At 26.7% G+C, this 17595-nt stretch overlaps 2 protein-coding genes across 2 annotated transcripts in view; one reads left to right on the forward strand and one right to left on the reverse strand.

The window, feature by feature from the left end:
* Positions 1–17595, reverse strand: part of LOC119601520 (pre-rRNA-processing protein esf1) — a 168517-nt gene that overhangs the window by 119104 nt on the left and 31818 nt on the right. Inside the window, exon 3 of the transcript XR_005231240.1 lies at positions 1897–1915. The gene's annotated coding sequence lies outside the window, so the exon portion shown is untranslated. The remainder of the gene's footprint in view (positions 1–1896; positions 1916–17595) is intronic.
* LOC119601511 (disheveled-associated activator of morphogenesis 1) overlaps positions 1–17595 on the forward strand; it is a 62564-nt gene that overhangs the window by 17960 nt on the left and 27009 nt on the right. The window lies entirely within an intron of this gene.

Raw genomic sequence — 17595 nt, forward strand, 5'->3', positions numbered from 1 at the left:
TGTAGTCTCTACTATAGCCTGGATTTTAGTCTGTACTATAGTCTCTATTATAGTCTACTATAGTCGACTACATTTTGGTCTATAGTCTCTGCTATGGTCTGGTCTGATCTTTAGTCTCTACTATAGTTTGGTCTATATCTTTCGCTATAATCTGGTCTTTAATCTCGACTCTACTTTATAGCTTCGCGTATAGTCTGGTCTTTAGTCTCGACAATAGTCACGCCTGTATTATGGTTTATAGTCTCGACCCAGTCTGGTCTATAGTATAGACTATAGTCTGGTCTACAGTCTCGACTAAAGTCTGGTCTATACTCGCGTCAATAGTCTGGTCTATAGTCTCGACTATATTTAGGGGTATAGTCTAGTTTATGGTCTCGACTATAGTCTGGTTTATAGTCTGTTCTAAGGTCTCGATTATAGTCTGGTCTATGATTTTGATAATACTCTGGCATATATCGACTATAGTCTGGTCTCTAGTCTCGACTTTAGTCTGGTCTCTAGTCTCGACTTTAGTCTGGGTTTCAACTACAGTCTGATCTACTTCATCCTTGTCTATACTCTGTACTATAGTTTGGTCTATTACTTTTTCCTTTCATTTTGTGACATATTTTTTTTTTTTTTTCAACTAAATATTTTAATTTTTTTTAATAAAATGCCTTCATATTACATAAATTATAACGGTATTTATATCTTTCAAATTGTTTATATCCTTAAATGTTAGTTGCCATAAATAAACGGGAATAAATGTTAACGAGATACGTAACCTGTATAATCAATCATGTTAATAAATTGTTTTAATTGTTTATAAACGATAATAAATAAATAAAAAAATAAATTTTGTTAATAAACCTGGTTAAAAGTAAAAGAGAAAAAAAACATAATCAATTACACCTACTTTTTTTTGTTAAACGATTTGAAAAGTTTTATGACACAGTTTTGTGTTTTTCTGAAGAAAAATAATAGCAAAAGTAAAGCAAAATTATATAAATAAATAGTTTAACAGAGAAAATTTTATAAAATATAAATAGTAAGAGGAAAAGTGTTTCCCTGGAAAAAAATAAAATTAAGTTTTAAATTTTTTCATATATTTTTTTTTTTTTTTTGTTTTGTTTAAATATTAAATAACAGCTACTGTTTGTAGCTGTAATATTAGTATGACCAAATTTGTGGCAAAACTATTGTGGGATTTCCATATTAAATATTAAAACCACAATTGTTAAGAGATACCAAATATTTTTCTCTTGATATCAATTACATTTAGATTTTTTTTTTAGATTCTTTAAGTAAAAAAACAAGATTCTTATGAAAATTAAAAATGATTGCTTAATCTCAAACCCAAAACACAAAACCAGATCAAGTTAATAATACTCAACTTAATATTGAAATTGTTATATGGAAAATTTTTGTCATTTGAATGCAAAAATGCATTCAATTTAGACATAATTTTTTCTCAAGGTTAATTAGTTGTTTACCGTTAGTTTTCAAATTATTACCAGTTTTTTTCTTTCAATTTTTTCTTTAAAATAATTTTTCATTTTAATACAAGTTTTGCCACAATTTTAAGTAGTATTTTATGTTTTAACTTTTCATTTATAATTATCACTTGAATTTATTAAATTCAATTGCGTTAATGAAATATGACAACTTGTTTCCACAATTTTATAAAAAAAAACAATAAAAATTGTTGAAAAATACATGATTTTATGGCTGGAAAAACAAGGCTGGGACAGTAAATAATCTAATTAATTATATTTTTATCAGTTAAGGCTGGGAAAAAGGATATCCAGGCTATAAAAATTGCTATAAACAAATTATGGCCAATAAATTAGTTTAAAATTTGTTATAAAAATCTTAAAAAAAAATGAATTTTTATTGAAGGAATTTGACAACACTCACCTTGTTAAGCAGTTAGTAGCTGAAATGAAAAAGAAAATAGAGATTTTAATAATGACAGAAATTATAAAAAGATAGTAAAGACTAGACTATCGACTATGCTTTACTACTATACAGGTTGGACTACAAACTAGAATAGACTAGACCGTAGACTATAATATAAAGAGATTACATTATAGACTAGACTATACACTAAGCTATGGACTAGAATATAGACTAGATTAGACTTGACCATAGACAACACTAAAGACTACACTAGGTTATAGACTAAACTATAGACTAGACTATAGACTAGATTATAGACTAGACTATAGGCTAGACTATAGACTAGATTATAGACTAGAATATAGACTATAGACTAGACTATAGACTAGACTATAGACTAGACTATAGACTAGACTATAGACTAGACTATAGACTAGACTATAGACTAGACTATATACTATAGACTAGACTATAGACTAGACTATAGACTAGACTATAGACTAGACTATAGACTAGACTATAGACTAGACTATAGACTAGACTATAGACTAGACTATAGACTAGACTATAGACTGGACTATAGACTAGACTATAGACTAGACTAGACTATAGACTAGACTAGACTATAGACTAGACTATAGACTAGACTATAGACTAGACTATAGACTAGACTATAGACTAGACTGTAGACTAGACTATAGACTAGACTATAGACTATACTATAGACTAGACTATAGACTAGACTATAGACTGTACTATAGACTAGACTATAGACTAGACTATAGACTAGACTATAGACTAGACTATAGACTAGATTATCGACTAGATTATGGACTAGATTATTGACTAGACTATAGACTGGACTATAGACTATAGACTAGACTATAGACTAGACTATAGACTAGACTATAGACTAGACTATAGACTAGACTAGACTAGACTAGACTATAGACTAGACTATAGACTAGAGTATAGACTACACTATAGACTACACTATAGACTACACTATAGACTACACTATAGACTACACTATAGACTACACTATAGACTACACTATAGACTACACTATAGACTACACTATAGACTACACTATAGACTACACTATAGACTACACTATAGACTACACTATAGACTACACTATAGGCTACACTATAGACTAGCCTATAGAATAGACTAGAGTCTAGTATAGAGTCATAGTCTGAATTTTAATCAGTTTATAGTCTAGATTTTATCAAGTTCCGTAGTCTGGACTCTAGTCTGCAAAATGATCTGGTGTATATTCTGGTTCAGAGCCTGGTCTATTATCTGGCCTATAGTCTGACCATAAATTTAACTGCTCAGTATTTTTAACATTTTGTTGAATATTTTCGTTTTAATTCATATTTATATTTAAGTCACTTTTAATCTGTTGTTTTTGTTAAATGAATTAGTTTTTCAAGAATTTATCTACGTCTACTACACCTTATGATAAATTATAAAATAATTTTATTTAAACAAATAAACTACTTTGCTAAAAACACAAAACAAAACAAAAAATGTTAAAGAAATTTTTTATGAAATAAAAAAAAAATTGTTTATTTACACAAGTGTGACTGATAGCAGGGTATGCACAGACAAAAGAAACACTTAGAAGCAAAATAAATTAAACACATATTTATTATAATTAAAATCAGTTAAATTTCTTTAAGAATATAAACAAATCTTAAAACAAATTTTAAAGTTTATAATAGAAAAATTTTATAAAACAAAGAAACTGTAAGGCTTTTTACTTTTTGGACTTTTTGTTAGAGACTTTTTATAATTTGTACATATAAGACTTAACCTGTTTTGTTAATAATGTATGGTTTTTAAATGTTGATACGTTTTTCAAGTTTAAATAAATTAAAATTAAAATCTTCTAAATTTTTTTAAACAAAGTATAATTAAAATTTAGTTAAATAAAAACCTTTTAAATTAGAGGACGTTTTGGAGAAAAAATTAGCGGACTTTTAATTGAGATTTAAAAAAAAACAACAACAATAAAAATAATCTTTAAAAATAAAAATTATATAAAAAACTGATAAATGTGTTAAAAAAAAAACAGCAAAAAAATGGTGCGTTTTTTTGGCAAATTTTCCATTTTAACAAGTTCATTAATGTGTTTTTGACCAAATTTGTTTAAGAAAAAAAGTTTAACAATTTGTTTATACATCATGTCACGATTTTCATATATATTAACAAGTTTTTCAATGACTTGTCTTGACCCTCATCAATAAAGTTTTTTTCGGAGTTTTTTGTTCAACTTTAAATAAAATTTATTAGAGGAAAATGCCAAAAGACAATAAACGAAAATTTATTGGATTTTTTTCAAATACACAAAAAAAGTTATAAAATCTTTAATTTTGATAAAAAAAATTCAAGTTTGAATTGTAAAAATTTAAGAAAAATGGAATTTATTAAAATTTTTAATGTTCGAATATCAAAAAATTGTGCCGAAAAGTTGTTAAACTTTGAAATCTTTATCATATTTATATGTTACAGCAGTAGAGCAACAGTTTGTGATCGTTTAGAGAATTTCGAAATTAACTTCGAATTTTCGAAAATTAACTAAAAACAAGAAATTTTTTTGTTCGAAAGTCAAAAATTTCAGGAAAATGTTTAAAAATTTAATGATTTTACGAATTTCGAAATTAACGAATTCTCGAAATTAACGAATTTTCGAACATGACCCAAAAAGCTTATTTTGGTAAAATTTAGAGAATAAGGTATTTGATAATAATAAAAACGTTAGTTTTAAACTAAAATTTAAAGTTTAAATAACAAAATCTGGCAAAAATAAAATTTCGAAATTAACTTCGAATTTTCGAACATGACCCAAAAAGCTTATGTTGGTAAATTTTAAGGGATAAATTATTAAACGATGACTAAATAGTTTATTTTCGACTGAAAATTTCAAGTTTAAATAACAAAATCTGCCAGAAAAATGGAATTTCGAAATTAATTTCGAATTTTCGAACTGATCTGATATGTTTATTTTGGTAATTTTAATGGTTTAAGTATTTAGCAATGATAAAATCGTTAGTTTTAAACTAAAATTTCAAGTTTAAATAACAAAATCTGCCAAAAAAAAATTTTTGAAATTAATTTCGAATTTTCGAACATGATCCAAGAAGCTTATTTTGGTAAATTTTAATGGTTTACGTATTTAACAATGATAAAATCTTTAATTTTAAACTAAAATTTCAAGTTTGAATAACAAAATCTGTCGGAAAATGCAATTTCGAATTTTCGAACATGACCCAAAAAGTTTATTTTGGTAAATTTTAATTGATAAGGTTTTCAATAATGATAAAATCGTTCGTTTTAAACTAAAAATTTAAGTTTAAATAGCAAAATCTGCTGGAAAATGAAACTTCCAAATCAATTTCGAATTTTCGAACATAACCCAAAAAGCTTATTTTGTTAAATTTTAGAGAATAAGGAATTTAACAATAATATAATCGTTAGTTTTAAACTAAAAATGTTAAGTTTAAATAACAAAATCTGCCGAAAAAAAGAATTTCGAAATTAATTTCGAATTTTCGAACATGACACAAAAAGCTTATTTTAGTTTAATAGCAAAATCTGCCGAAAAAAAGAATTTCGAATTTACGAACATGATCGGAAATGCTTATTTTGGTAAATTTTAAGGGATAAGGTATTCAATAATGATAAAATCGTTATTTTCAAACTAAAATTTCAAGTTTAAATAACAAAATCTGCCAGAAAAATGGTATTTCGAAATTAATTTACAATTTTCGAACATGATCGGAAATGTTTATTTTGGTAAATTTTAATGGTTTACGTATTTAACAATGATAAAATCGTTAGTTTTAAACTAATATTTCAAGTTTGTATAACAAAATCTGCCGCAAAATGGAATTTCGAAATTAATTTCGAATTTTCGAACATGATCCAAAAAGCTTATTTTGGTAAATTTTAGTCGATAAGTTATTAAACAATGATTAAATGCTTTATTTTTGACTAAAAATTTCAAGTTTATATAAAAAAATTTAAAACAATCGATTTCTTTAAAGAAATTTTCATGTTCGAATGTCCCAAAACCCTTGAAAATATTAAGGAACTATAAAACTGTTATGATATTTATATTGTTTAACTATAAGGGAACATTTTGAGATAATTTTTAGAATTTCGAAATTATGTTCGAAATTTCGAACATTGCCCAAAAATCTACTTTTTTGGAAATTAAGAGGGATGACATATTCGAACATGATAACATCTCTAAATTTTGGTGAAAAAAGTATAAAAAATGTGATATTTTTTTAAATTAAACTTAAAAATTATAGGAAAATTAAAAAAAAATCTATTGGAGTAATGCATGTCTTATTTAATAATTTTGACTCATTTAATAAAATATTTTTAACCACAAAACACACCTATGTTAGTTACTCACAAAAAAATATTTCATTTTGATTTATAAAAATGATCGATCAAATCAAAAATTCACTTTAAATAAAGTGATATATAATTTAAAAAAAAATGCATAAACCCTGTATTTAAAGTAAAATTTTTTATACAAATCATTGAATATTATTTGAATACAAACATTAATTTATACATAACTAAAAATTTACAATTAGTTTTTCTTGTTTCAATTTTGTTGTTGTTGTTGTTTGCTGTTAAACATTTGTAATTTATTTAAATTCAATTTTTATTTTAATTTCACTTTCATTTTCAATAAGAAAGCAATATAATAAAAGACAGACAGACAGACAACGAGCCTAAAAAAATAAAAACTTTTACACACTCTTAACTTAGTCATTCATTCATTCAAATACACTTGAATTCACTAAATAAGTATAAATATCTATAAGATACATAACACCACCATCCGGTCACTATTTGGATTTATATTTTTTACATCACCCCGAAAAAAAAATAGCAGTTTTATTATCAATTCGTATATTTTCCAAAACTAACGCGTCCCCAATCACAGTCTTATAGATACTTTGGTATTGGTAGTAAATTATACAAATTGTATAGATACCACGTTTTTTTTTACCATATAGCTGTAGTCATTAGTTTTAGTGTAAAAAAGATGTTTGATGTTGTTTTATTGTAGTCTTTTTTACATTGTTGGCTTTTTTTGTTGTTGTTGTGTCTTTATGATTTTTGATAACGAAAGAAAGTGAAAACGTTTTTTTTTTTTTGGAAATGGATATTAAGGCGGTCTTTTTAACCTCTCATGCATATTTATGAAGCTAATAACTATAAGTCCCAACAATATTGAACTTCTCTCTTTCTTCTCTCTCCCCCCCATATGTCATTTAAGGTTAACTTAGGTCAGGTTTGTAATAATTTACTTACCAAAGCTTTAGTTATTTTAAATGTTAACTAATTAAACGTGTTTGGTATTTTAAACATTTCAGTCAAAAAAGGTGAAAAGTTAATTTTTCTAATAATTATGACAAAACAAATCAAAAATCGAACTTTGAATTAACAAATATGTCTCCAAAAAAAAGAGAAAAATTAAAAAAAGAAAGCAAATTTAATAATTTTTATGAAGTTGAGAAATTCGAAATGTTGAAAGTGAAATAGAAGATTTTGAGACACTTTTTAGAAGATCATTTAAGAACAGAATACCGACAAAGGATGATTGGATTGGATGATTGGAAATGAAATATCTTATGAATGCTCAACCAAAGGGTAGTCCCTAGACTTAACTTTTGTGCAAAAGAGATATTCACACTCCTCTGGTGACCTTATCAAAATTTATAGATAACTGGGCTTTGAGTAACACGGAACTCAGGTGGTCAAATATCACCACTTCTAGAATATCGAGACTGTCCTGCCCACTATAACAAAGGATACCATCAATTCATTCTAGGCAACTCTTCAATGAACCTATGCAGATTCTGTGGCCTGCAAGATGAAACCTCAGAACAAATCTTATGTAACTGCCCAACACCCATAGCTATGATCTTGGCTGCTAACCCCAAAAGACATCTTCAACCTCTGACCAACTAAGACCAACTAGTTAGGCTATAGACTAAACTATAGACTAGACAATAGACTAGACTTTAGACTAGACTATAGACTAGACTATAGACTAGACTATAAACTAGACTATAGACTAGACTATAGACTAGACTATAGACTAGACTATAGACTAGACTATAGACTAGACTATAGACTAGACTATAGACTAGACTATAGACTAGACTATAGACTAGACTATAGACTAGACTAGACTATAGACTAGACTATAGACTAGACTATAGACTAGACTATAGACTAGACTATAGACTAGACTATAGACTAGACTATAGACTAGACTATAGACTAGACTATAGACTAGACTATAGACTAGACTATAGACTAGACTATAGACTAGACTATAGACTAGACTATAGACTAGACTATAGACTAGACTATAGACTAGACTATAGACTAGACTATAGACTAGACTATAGACTAGACTATAGACTAGACTATAGACTAGACTATAGACTAGACTATAGACTAGACTATAGACTAGACTATAGACTAGACTATAGACTAGACTATAGACTAGACTATAGACTAGACTATAGACTAGACTATAGACTAGACTATAGACTAGACTATAGACTAGACTATAGACTAGACTATAGACTAGACTATAGACTAGACTATAGACTAGACTATAGACTAGACTATAGACTAGACTATAGACTAGACTATAGACTAGACTATAGACTAGACTATAGACTAGACTATAGACTAGACTATAGACTAGACTATAGACTAGACTATAGACTAGACTATAGACTAGACTATAGACTAGACTATAGACTAGACTATAGACTAGACTATAGACTAGACTATAGACTAGACTATAGACTAGACTATAGACTAGACTATAGACTAGACTATAGACTAGACTATAGACTAGACTATAGACTAGACTATAGACTAGACTATAGACTAGACTATAGACTAGACTATAGACTAGACTATAGACTAGACTATAGACTAGACTAGACTAGACTAGACTAGACTATAGACTAGACTATAGACTAGACTATAGACTAGACTATAGACTAGACTATAGACTAGACTATAGACTAGACTATAGACTAGACTATAGACTAGACTATAGACTAGACTATAGACTAGACTATAGACTAGACTATAGACTAGACTATAGACTAGACTATAGAACGTTTTCTAGCGGCTTTTGCAAAAACCTAAATCTGGCGGTTTTTTTGACATAGTTTAATGGGAAATGATGGAAAAATATTGGCAACCTTAGAAATTCGAACTGTTATTCATTCAGAGAAAACTTTGTCCAATTTTCTCTTTTATTCAAACACCACAATTTAAACGACTTAAATCAATCCTCCAAAAAAAAACCATTTAACCTTTAAACTCTCTACATGTTGGCTTAAAAAATTTTAAAACTCGTAACAAAATCACCTATTAACGTTTTAAAGCAAAAAAAAGACAAAATGAACAACTCACAAAACGCCTTAAGGTTTTTAAAACATTTAACACGCTTTACATACAAAGCAAAACAAAAAAATAAATAAAACTTAAAAGTTTTATTTAGATTTTGTGCAAAAACTAAACACTTTCATGAAAACAAGATCTTTTTTAATTTAACCTGTTGAATCCACACACTCGCAACACACTCACCCAACAATTGCAAAGTTTGTAAATATGTGTTTTTAAAGAGTGATCACGGGGATTGTCTTCACTGCCATCTGTAACTAAGTTTTGAAGGCGTTTCACTTTCGATTTCAGTGATTTTGAAAACAAAAAGAAAATAAACAAAAAAAAATATTAACAAAATTGTTCACTCAAAGCTGTCATTGCCGGTTTGTGTACACGATTATTTTGCAGTGTTAAATTAATCATTGATGAAAGCGTAATTAAATATTTATCTGTTTGAATATTATTCAAACAGCATCTGTTGTGATGCTTTAAGATCTCAAAAGAAGTTTTGTCAGGGTTCAAATGTTTTAATTATATAATTTTTATAGCTTTTTTAATGTCAAAAAACTTGTCAAAAACCTATTAAAGCAAAAATAAAAATTTCAAAATATTCTTAAAAACATGTTATTAATTCAAAACAATTTGTGCTAAAGCTTGTTAATTTTTTAAAAACAACTTTTTATAAACATCTCTCCCTCCCACTCTCCTTTTTTTATTTCACAAAATTTGCTACTCTTTTTATCTTTATGACAAAGCTTTCTTTTTTATCTTTATGATATTAACTGCTGCTCCCCTGTTATGATAAGATAAAGTTATTTTATTAAACAAAAACTTAATTTATCTGTCCCCCAGTTTATTGTTGTAAACAATTTCAATTAATTGTTGCTAGATTTAGATAAATTACTTTAACTAAGTTTAGTTAGACAGCAAAAAAAATTCTATAGAATTGCAATTAAAACTGACATTTAGTTTGTCAACAATGTCAAGTGGTAAAAATAATGAAATATAAAAACAATTTTCTGACAACATTGTGTCAGATGTCACAGAAGCAGCCTTGAGGGGGGAAATAAATTTTAAATGAAAAAACTTTAGACAATTAAACAAAAAAAAAAGATTTTTAAAATTTTTGCAAGCAGAAATTTCAGTAAAATCTTAAAGCTTAATTTAAAAGCTTTAAGTCTTATTTTAAAGCCTAAAGCTTGAAACTTTTAGATTTACTTTTCAGCCGTTAGCTTTATTTTAAGGTTGTTTAATTTATTTTAAAACTTTATTTGAAAGCTTTAAGCTTTTTTAAAAAGATTCGTGTTTTTTTTTACAAATTTAAGCTTTATTTCAAAACTTTAAACTTAAATTTTAAGTATTATTTTTTATTGATAAGCTTTTTTTAAAAACTTATTTTAATAGTTTTATTTATAGCTTAAAGTTTTACTTAGAAAAGCTATGCTTAAAAGCCTTTATTTAAAACTATACTTTTATTTTTACCCTTCAAACTTTGTAAACAAAAAGCATTTCGACCTAAAAGACAGAATTCGAGCTTTATAAATAAGAAGCATTTAGCATGCATTCAAACTTTATTTTTAAGTTACGTTAAGCTTTATAACAGTTAAGCTTTATAACAAAGCTTTTAATTAGCTTTATATAAAAAGCTTTTACTTAGCTTTATATAAAAAAGTTTTTTTTTAATTAGCTTTATATAAAAAGCTTTTACTTAGCTTTATATAAAAAAGTTTTTTTTTAATTAGCTTTATATAAAAAGCTTTTACTTAGCTTTATATAAAAAGCTTTTACTTAGCATTATATAAAAAGCTTTTACTTTGCTTTATAAAAAAGCTTTGTAAAAAGCGTTTTCTTAGTTCACTAAATAACTTTCTGACAAGTTTACAAAAAATTTATGTTTAATTTGAAAAACTTTAAACTTTATAAAGCTTTTTTAAAAGATTTTTTTGATATATTAAAAGCTCTATTAAAAAATATTAAGCTTTTTAAATGATTGAATTTAAACATTTAGCATTCTTTACGTGAGCGTGAAAAACTTTAAACTTTATAAAGCTTTTCTAAAAGATTTATTTTATATATTAAAAGCTCTATTAAAAATATTAAGATTTTTAAATTATTAAATTGAAATCTTTAGAAAATTTAATTTAAGCTTTTTACAAAACCTTTCCATTTAAACCTAAAGCTTAAAAAAAGATTATAGTTTTCATATTTAATTTTATGTAAATTCTTTTATAAAAAGCTTGTGAAACTTTAAGCTTGGAACTCCTTAAAGATTTAAGCAATTTAATTAACGAGCTTTAAATTTTTGAACTTTGAAAAAAAACTTATTTAAACTTTAAGCTTTATTTAAAAACTTTAGGGTATTTTCAAAAGCTTTAAGATTTAAATTTTAAACTTGTTTAAGCTCAAAGCTTTAATTAAAAGCTAAAATAAAAATCTAAGCTTTTTACAAATTTAACACTTTTTGAAACCAATATTGACTCATTTGAAATTCATACATTTCAAAACTTCAAGCTTTATGTAAAAGCTTTGAACGTTTTGTTTCTTTTGTAACTTATAAAAATTGTTATAAAACTTTAAGCATTATGAAAAAAGAAACTTCTTTAAGCTTTAATTAAAAGCTGTAATTAATAATATAAGCTTCTAAAAACCTTTTAATAATAATTTAAGCTATTTGAAAATGGTTAAGGTTATAAGCTTTTTGAAAAGCTTAAAATAATAATTTAAGCTTTTTAAAAAGCTTTAATTAATAATTAAAGCTTTTTGAAAAGCTTTAAATAATAATGTAATATTTTTGGATAGCTTTAAACAGCTTTAATTTAAAGGCGGTAAGCTAAATGTAAAACATTTGAGCTTTGTACAAAAAGCTTTTAGCTTTATATAAAAAGCTTTTAGCTTTGTGTAAAAGCTTATTATTAATCTTTATTAAAAAAGCTTTTTAAAACATAAGACTTTCAAATTTAAAGCTTGAAACTTGCAAAAGCTTAAACATTTTTCACATCCATAATAACTAATATTCTAGCATAAATTTTTCAACTTTTAATAAACTTTTCAGACATTTTCCATTACTCTCTTAACCTCTCAACTGATTTACAACATCTCTATTATAATTTTTATTTAAAATATTCAATTAAATTATGATTTTTTAAATACTCTATTAAATTTTATTTTAACTAGTAATTATTGTTTAACAACATTTTCATTTAAATGTTTACCTTGATCTAGGCTTTACAAAATACTTGTTGGTATTAAAACATTTTACTCGTAACACCATTCATTATAAAGAGCTTAATAATGGAAAAAAATCTAAATAATAACAACAACAAATAAGTAAAATACTTTTAAAAAATATAACTAAAACACTTGACACCCATTTAAAAGTAAATATGAGCTCATAAATAATAAAAAATATAGTTAATGCTGCTATTAAAACAAACAAAAGTTAAGAAAAAGTTAAATATGTCATATGGACAGAGTTGCCATAGTAGTGTAAATATTAAAAAACTAATTATTGAATATTCAAAAACTGTTTCACTGGAGATATATTGTAAAACATTTAGAAGTAATATTCTACAAATTTGAATTATTTTTTTGACCTTTTTATTTAAACACTCTGGCAACTCCTTTTAAAGTCTCGACTTTTTTGTTTTTATTTTGAATACTCTATTATTGTTTTTAATTTTATGTTACCTCCTAAGTCAAGTTTTGTTTACATATCATATACTCTGTACTCCAGCAGTAATTGCTCTTATTTTTTTCTTGTTTTTATTGTTGTTGTCTCCACATGCGTGCTTTTTAACTTGTGGGGCGTAGTGTTTCAAATCAAAAATCTCGGTTTAAAAGTAACGTGCTTTAAATAATTTGCTAAAGTTTAGAGTTTTTGAAATGATAGTTTTTTTATGTTTTGCTTTAAAGCTGTCATTTAGGTATTTGTTTAAAATTGTATTTTTTTCTTATTATTTAACTTTTGCTCTATTATTATTTTTATTTGTATTATTATTTGTTTCTTTATAATTTGCAACAAGTGCTACATTAATTTATTTAATTGGCTGTTTTTTTCTTTCAATTTTATTTAAGAAATATTTTATTTTAAATGATTTCAGCTGTCATTTGTTCCGCATTCTTATTAGTTGAGTCAATTGTTTTGGTTTTTAATTAAAACTTTAAAATTTTCTCAAATAAATAACTTTAAAACGTGTAATTAGTTTAAATATTTAATAATTATAAAAGTTGGCGTAATATTTTCTTAATAATAAACTATTATATATTGGAAAACTTTAAACAAACATTAAATTTCGCTTTAGATGAAACATTAAAGGAAATTAATTGCAAAAAACTGTTATAAGCTAAAATTGGCACAAAACTTCAAAAAGCTTAAGCCGCAATAAATGTTCACAGGACTAAACAAGTCATTGCTACTTTTAAAGGACGATTCCTTCAAGATTTACTCAAATTTCTAAGTTTTAATAAAAACACAAGTAAGAAATTATAGTCGGGCGTGACCGACCATATGATACCCTACACCAGTTATGAATATTAAATGTGATTTATTTTTCATAATAAAGCATTTATCTTCAATATTCCCTTGTTCCGATACATTTAAGCAATTTATGGATGAAAAACTAATTTTCTGAAAGAGGCTTTATATGGGGGCTAGGGGCAAATATGGACCAAGCCCGATAAAATTTTGTGAATATATTTATATTGACATAATATTTTATTGTGCTGAATTTCATCGCGATATTTGTGTTCATAAGTTAATTTGGGACATTCAAGTAACTTTCTGAAGGGGACTTTGTATGGGAGCTAGGGTCAAATGTGGTCCGATCTTTATGAAATTTGGCAGGGTCATCAAGACTTCTATAAAACTTAGTTGTGCCATATTTTATCGATATATCTGTATATTTAACATAATTATGAACTCAGAAGCGCTTTTCGGGGGGTTCTGTTGTATGGGGGCTAGGTGAAATAATGGACCGATTTTAACCATTTTCAATAGGCTTCGTCCTTGGGTCAAATAAAACGTGCGTGCCAAATTTCATCCAATTATCTTGAAAATTGCGACCTGTACCTTGCGCACAAGGTTTACATGGACAGCCAGCCAGCCAGACGGACGGACGGACGGACAGACGGACATAGCTTAATCGACTCAGAAAACGATTCTAAGCCGATTGGTATACTTTAAGGTGGGTCTAGGACGAATATTTTTGTATGTTACAAACATCAGCACAAATCCAATATACCCTCCCCACTAAAGTGGTGTAGGGTATAATAAAAGCTTTTTAAACTCTTTAAATAAAAGTTTCAGTAGAAATTTTTTTAACAATTTTATCAGCTTAAAGTTGAAAAAGTTTTTTAAAAGCTCTATTTTCAATGAAGCTTTTCATTTTAATTCCAAGCTTGAAATGTGTTCTTGTCCAAGTCTAGTTCAGTTCTAGTTTAGTGTTCTGTTCTAGTTCTGTTCTAGTTCTGTTCTAGTTCTGTTCTAGTTCTGTTCTAGTTCTGTTCTAGTTCTGTTCTAGTTCTGTTCTAGTTCTGTTCTAGTTCTGTTCTAGTTCTGTTCTAGTTCTGTTCTAGTTCTGTTCTAGTTCTGTTCTAGTTCTGTTCTAGTTCTGTTCTAGTTCTGTTCTAGTTCTGTTCTAGTTCTGTTCTAGTTCTGTTCTAGTTCTGTTCTAGTTCTGTTCTAGTTCTGTTCTAGTTCTGTTCTAGTTCTGTTCTAGTTCTGTTCTAGTTCTGTTCTAGTTCTGTTCTAGTTCTGTTCTAGTTCTGTTCTAGTTCTGTTCTAGTTCTGTTCTAGTTCTGTTCTAGTTCTGTTCTAGTTCTGTTCTAGTTCTGTTCTAGTTCTGTTCTAGTTCTGTTCTAGTTCTGTTCTAGTTCTGTTCTAGTTCTGTTCTAGTTCTGTTCTAGTTCTGTTCTAGTTCTGTTCTAGTTCTGTTCTAGTTCTGTTCTAGTTCTGTTCTAGTTCTGTTCTAGTTCTGTTCTAGTTCTGTTCTAGTTCTGTTCTAGTTCTGTTCTAGTTCTGTTCTAGTTCTGTTCTAGTTCTGTTCTAGTTCTGTTCTAGTTCTGTTCTAGTTCTGTTCTAATTCTGTTCTAGTTCTGTTCTAGTTCTGTTCTAATTCTGTTCTAGTTCTGTTCTAGTTCAGGGAGCTTTAAGTTTTATGAATAAGCTTCAAGTTTTTTTTTAAATCCATAAGCTTATGTGAAAGCTTAAAGCTTTTTGAAAAAGCTTTATTTCACATTTATTGATACGTTTTATTTAAAAACATAAAATCACTTTGAAACCCTTAATCTTAAAAAATGGCAATATTTTATGACTTTTATACTGAAAACCTATTTTCTGTAAACATTTATCAAAAAGTCAAGGTGCCGTCTTTGCTTACATAATTTACTCTAAAATACAATATCATCTAGGAAGTATAAATTAATAAAATTTCCTATTGTTTTGTTTTAGAGTTTGGCCTAAAATGTTTCATTTAATTGCCTATTAAAGCCCCCAAAATATTAAAGTATTACTTTCAACAAACATCTAAATAACACTTGACCTTTTAATATTTCAAGCAGAAAACATGATTTAAGAAAATCATAATGATTCTTTAGAACCCACATAAAGCACAATTGTTTAACAGTTAAATAAATCATAATATTGGTTTAGAAAACATAAAAAATACAAGAAATTACTTCCTCTGCTAAGAAAACAATTAAACTATAACTGTGAAGTTTAACCTTGAAATTGAAACGTTAAAAATCATAAAAATCATTTATTATTTTTAAATGAAATTTAAAAGCTTTTAAAAATAAATAATGACAAATTTTTATTATAAAATAAAATTCTATTAAAAACATTTTATTAATTGTATTTATTTTGTTTTTCTTGTCTCTTTTTAGGTATGTTTCCTTCGGCGAAAAACTTGCAATTCCAATTCCAGTTTGTATTGAAAATTTTTAAGAAAAAATTATATTTGTTTAAAATGCCAAAATCTTTGGTTTGGTGTGGCATTAAACGAAAAACTTTTAAAATTTTTGTTCAGTCAAATGTTTTATAAAAAATATATTGCAATTTTTTATTTATTCATAAGGTTAGCAGAAATTGTTTACACGAAAAAAAAAAGATTTGCACTTGTAAGTTTAGAATTAGAAACCATTAAAAAATATTTATTATTATAAAATGAGCGTTTAAATATCATTATGAAATTCTTTTGTTTTTTCAACTTGCAATGAAGTCATTATTTATAAATGTCTCAGTCAGCTATGAAGTCAGCTAGTCAGCCAAGCATGCCTCCAAAAACAACAGCAATTAACTCAGTTTCCAAAAATTTTATTAACCAGCAAACAAAAGGTTTAACTTCTAAGGCAGGAATAAAATAAAAAAGTTTTCTCAAACCCAAATTTTAGAGCAAACTTTGATCACATTTGATATTGAAAGCTTTCTTATTAAAAAGTAAACTTTTTCTTAAACTTTCTTAAGAATTTATTAATGTTTTAAACATTTCTCTAGTTATTTTGTTTGCTGGGTTGTGTCTTGCTTTTTAAAGTGTAAAATTGTGATGATAAAATCATTTTGTTGATTTTTATTGTTTCGTCCGTAGTCTGTCCTTCCATTATCTTAGCAAATTGCACGAGAAATGCTAAAAATTTTGTTGATATGATTTCATTAATTCTACAGAATTTGTTTAATATTTTTTTGAAAACATTAGGAAACTTAAAGTTTATAAAAGCTGAAGTCAGTTTCAAGAGATTGGTATTATAAATAAAAGCTCTTCAATATAAAAGCCATAAGCTATAAACTTAGTATAATCTATATCCTTGTCTAGTCCATAGTCTAGTCTAGTCTATAGTCTAGTCTATAGTCTAGTCTATAGTCTAGTCTATAGTCTAGTCTATAGTCTAGTCTATAGTCTAGTCTATAGTCTAGTCTATAGTCTAGTCTATAGTCTAGTCTATAGTCTAGTCTATAGTCTAGTCTATAGTCTAGTCTATAGTCTAGTCTATAGTCTAGTCTATAGTCTAGTCTATAGTCTAGTCTATAGTCTAGTCTATAGTCTAGTCTATAGTCTAGTCTACTAGTCTAGTCTAGTCTATAGTCTAGTCTATAGACTAGTCTATAGTCTAGTCTATAGTCTAGTCTATAGTCTAGTCTATAGTCTAGTCTATAGTCTAGTCTATAGTCTAGTCTATAGTCTAGTCTATAATCTAGTCTATAGTCTAGTCTATAGTCTAGTCTATGGACTAGTCTATGGACTAGTCTATGGTCTAGTCTATAGTCTA

The sequence above is a fragment of the Lucilia sericata genome, unplaced genomic scaffold (genome assembly GCF_015586225.1).
Source record: "Lucilia sericata isolate MDLA Ls3-8-SP2 unplaced genomic scaffold, ASM1558622v1 Contig000006F_arrow, whole genome shotgun sequence".
Lineage (NCBI taxonomy): Eukaryota > Metazoa > Arthropoda > Insecta > Diptera > Calliphoridae > Lucilia > Lucilia sericata.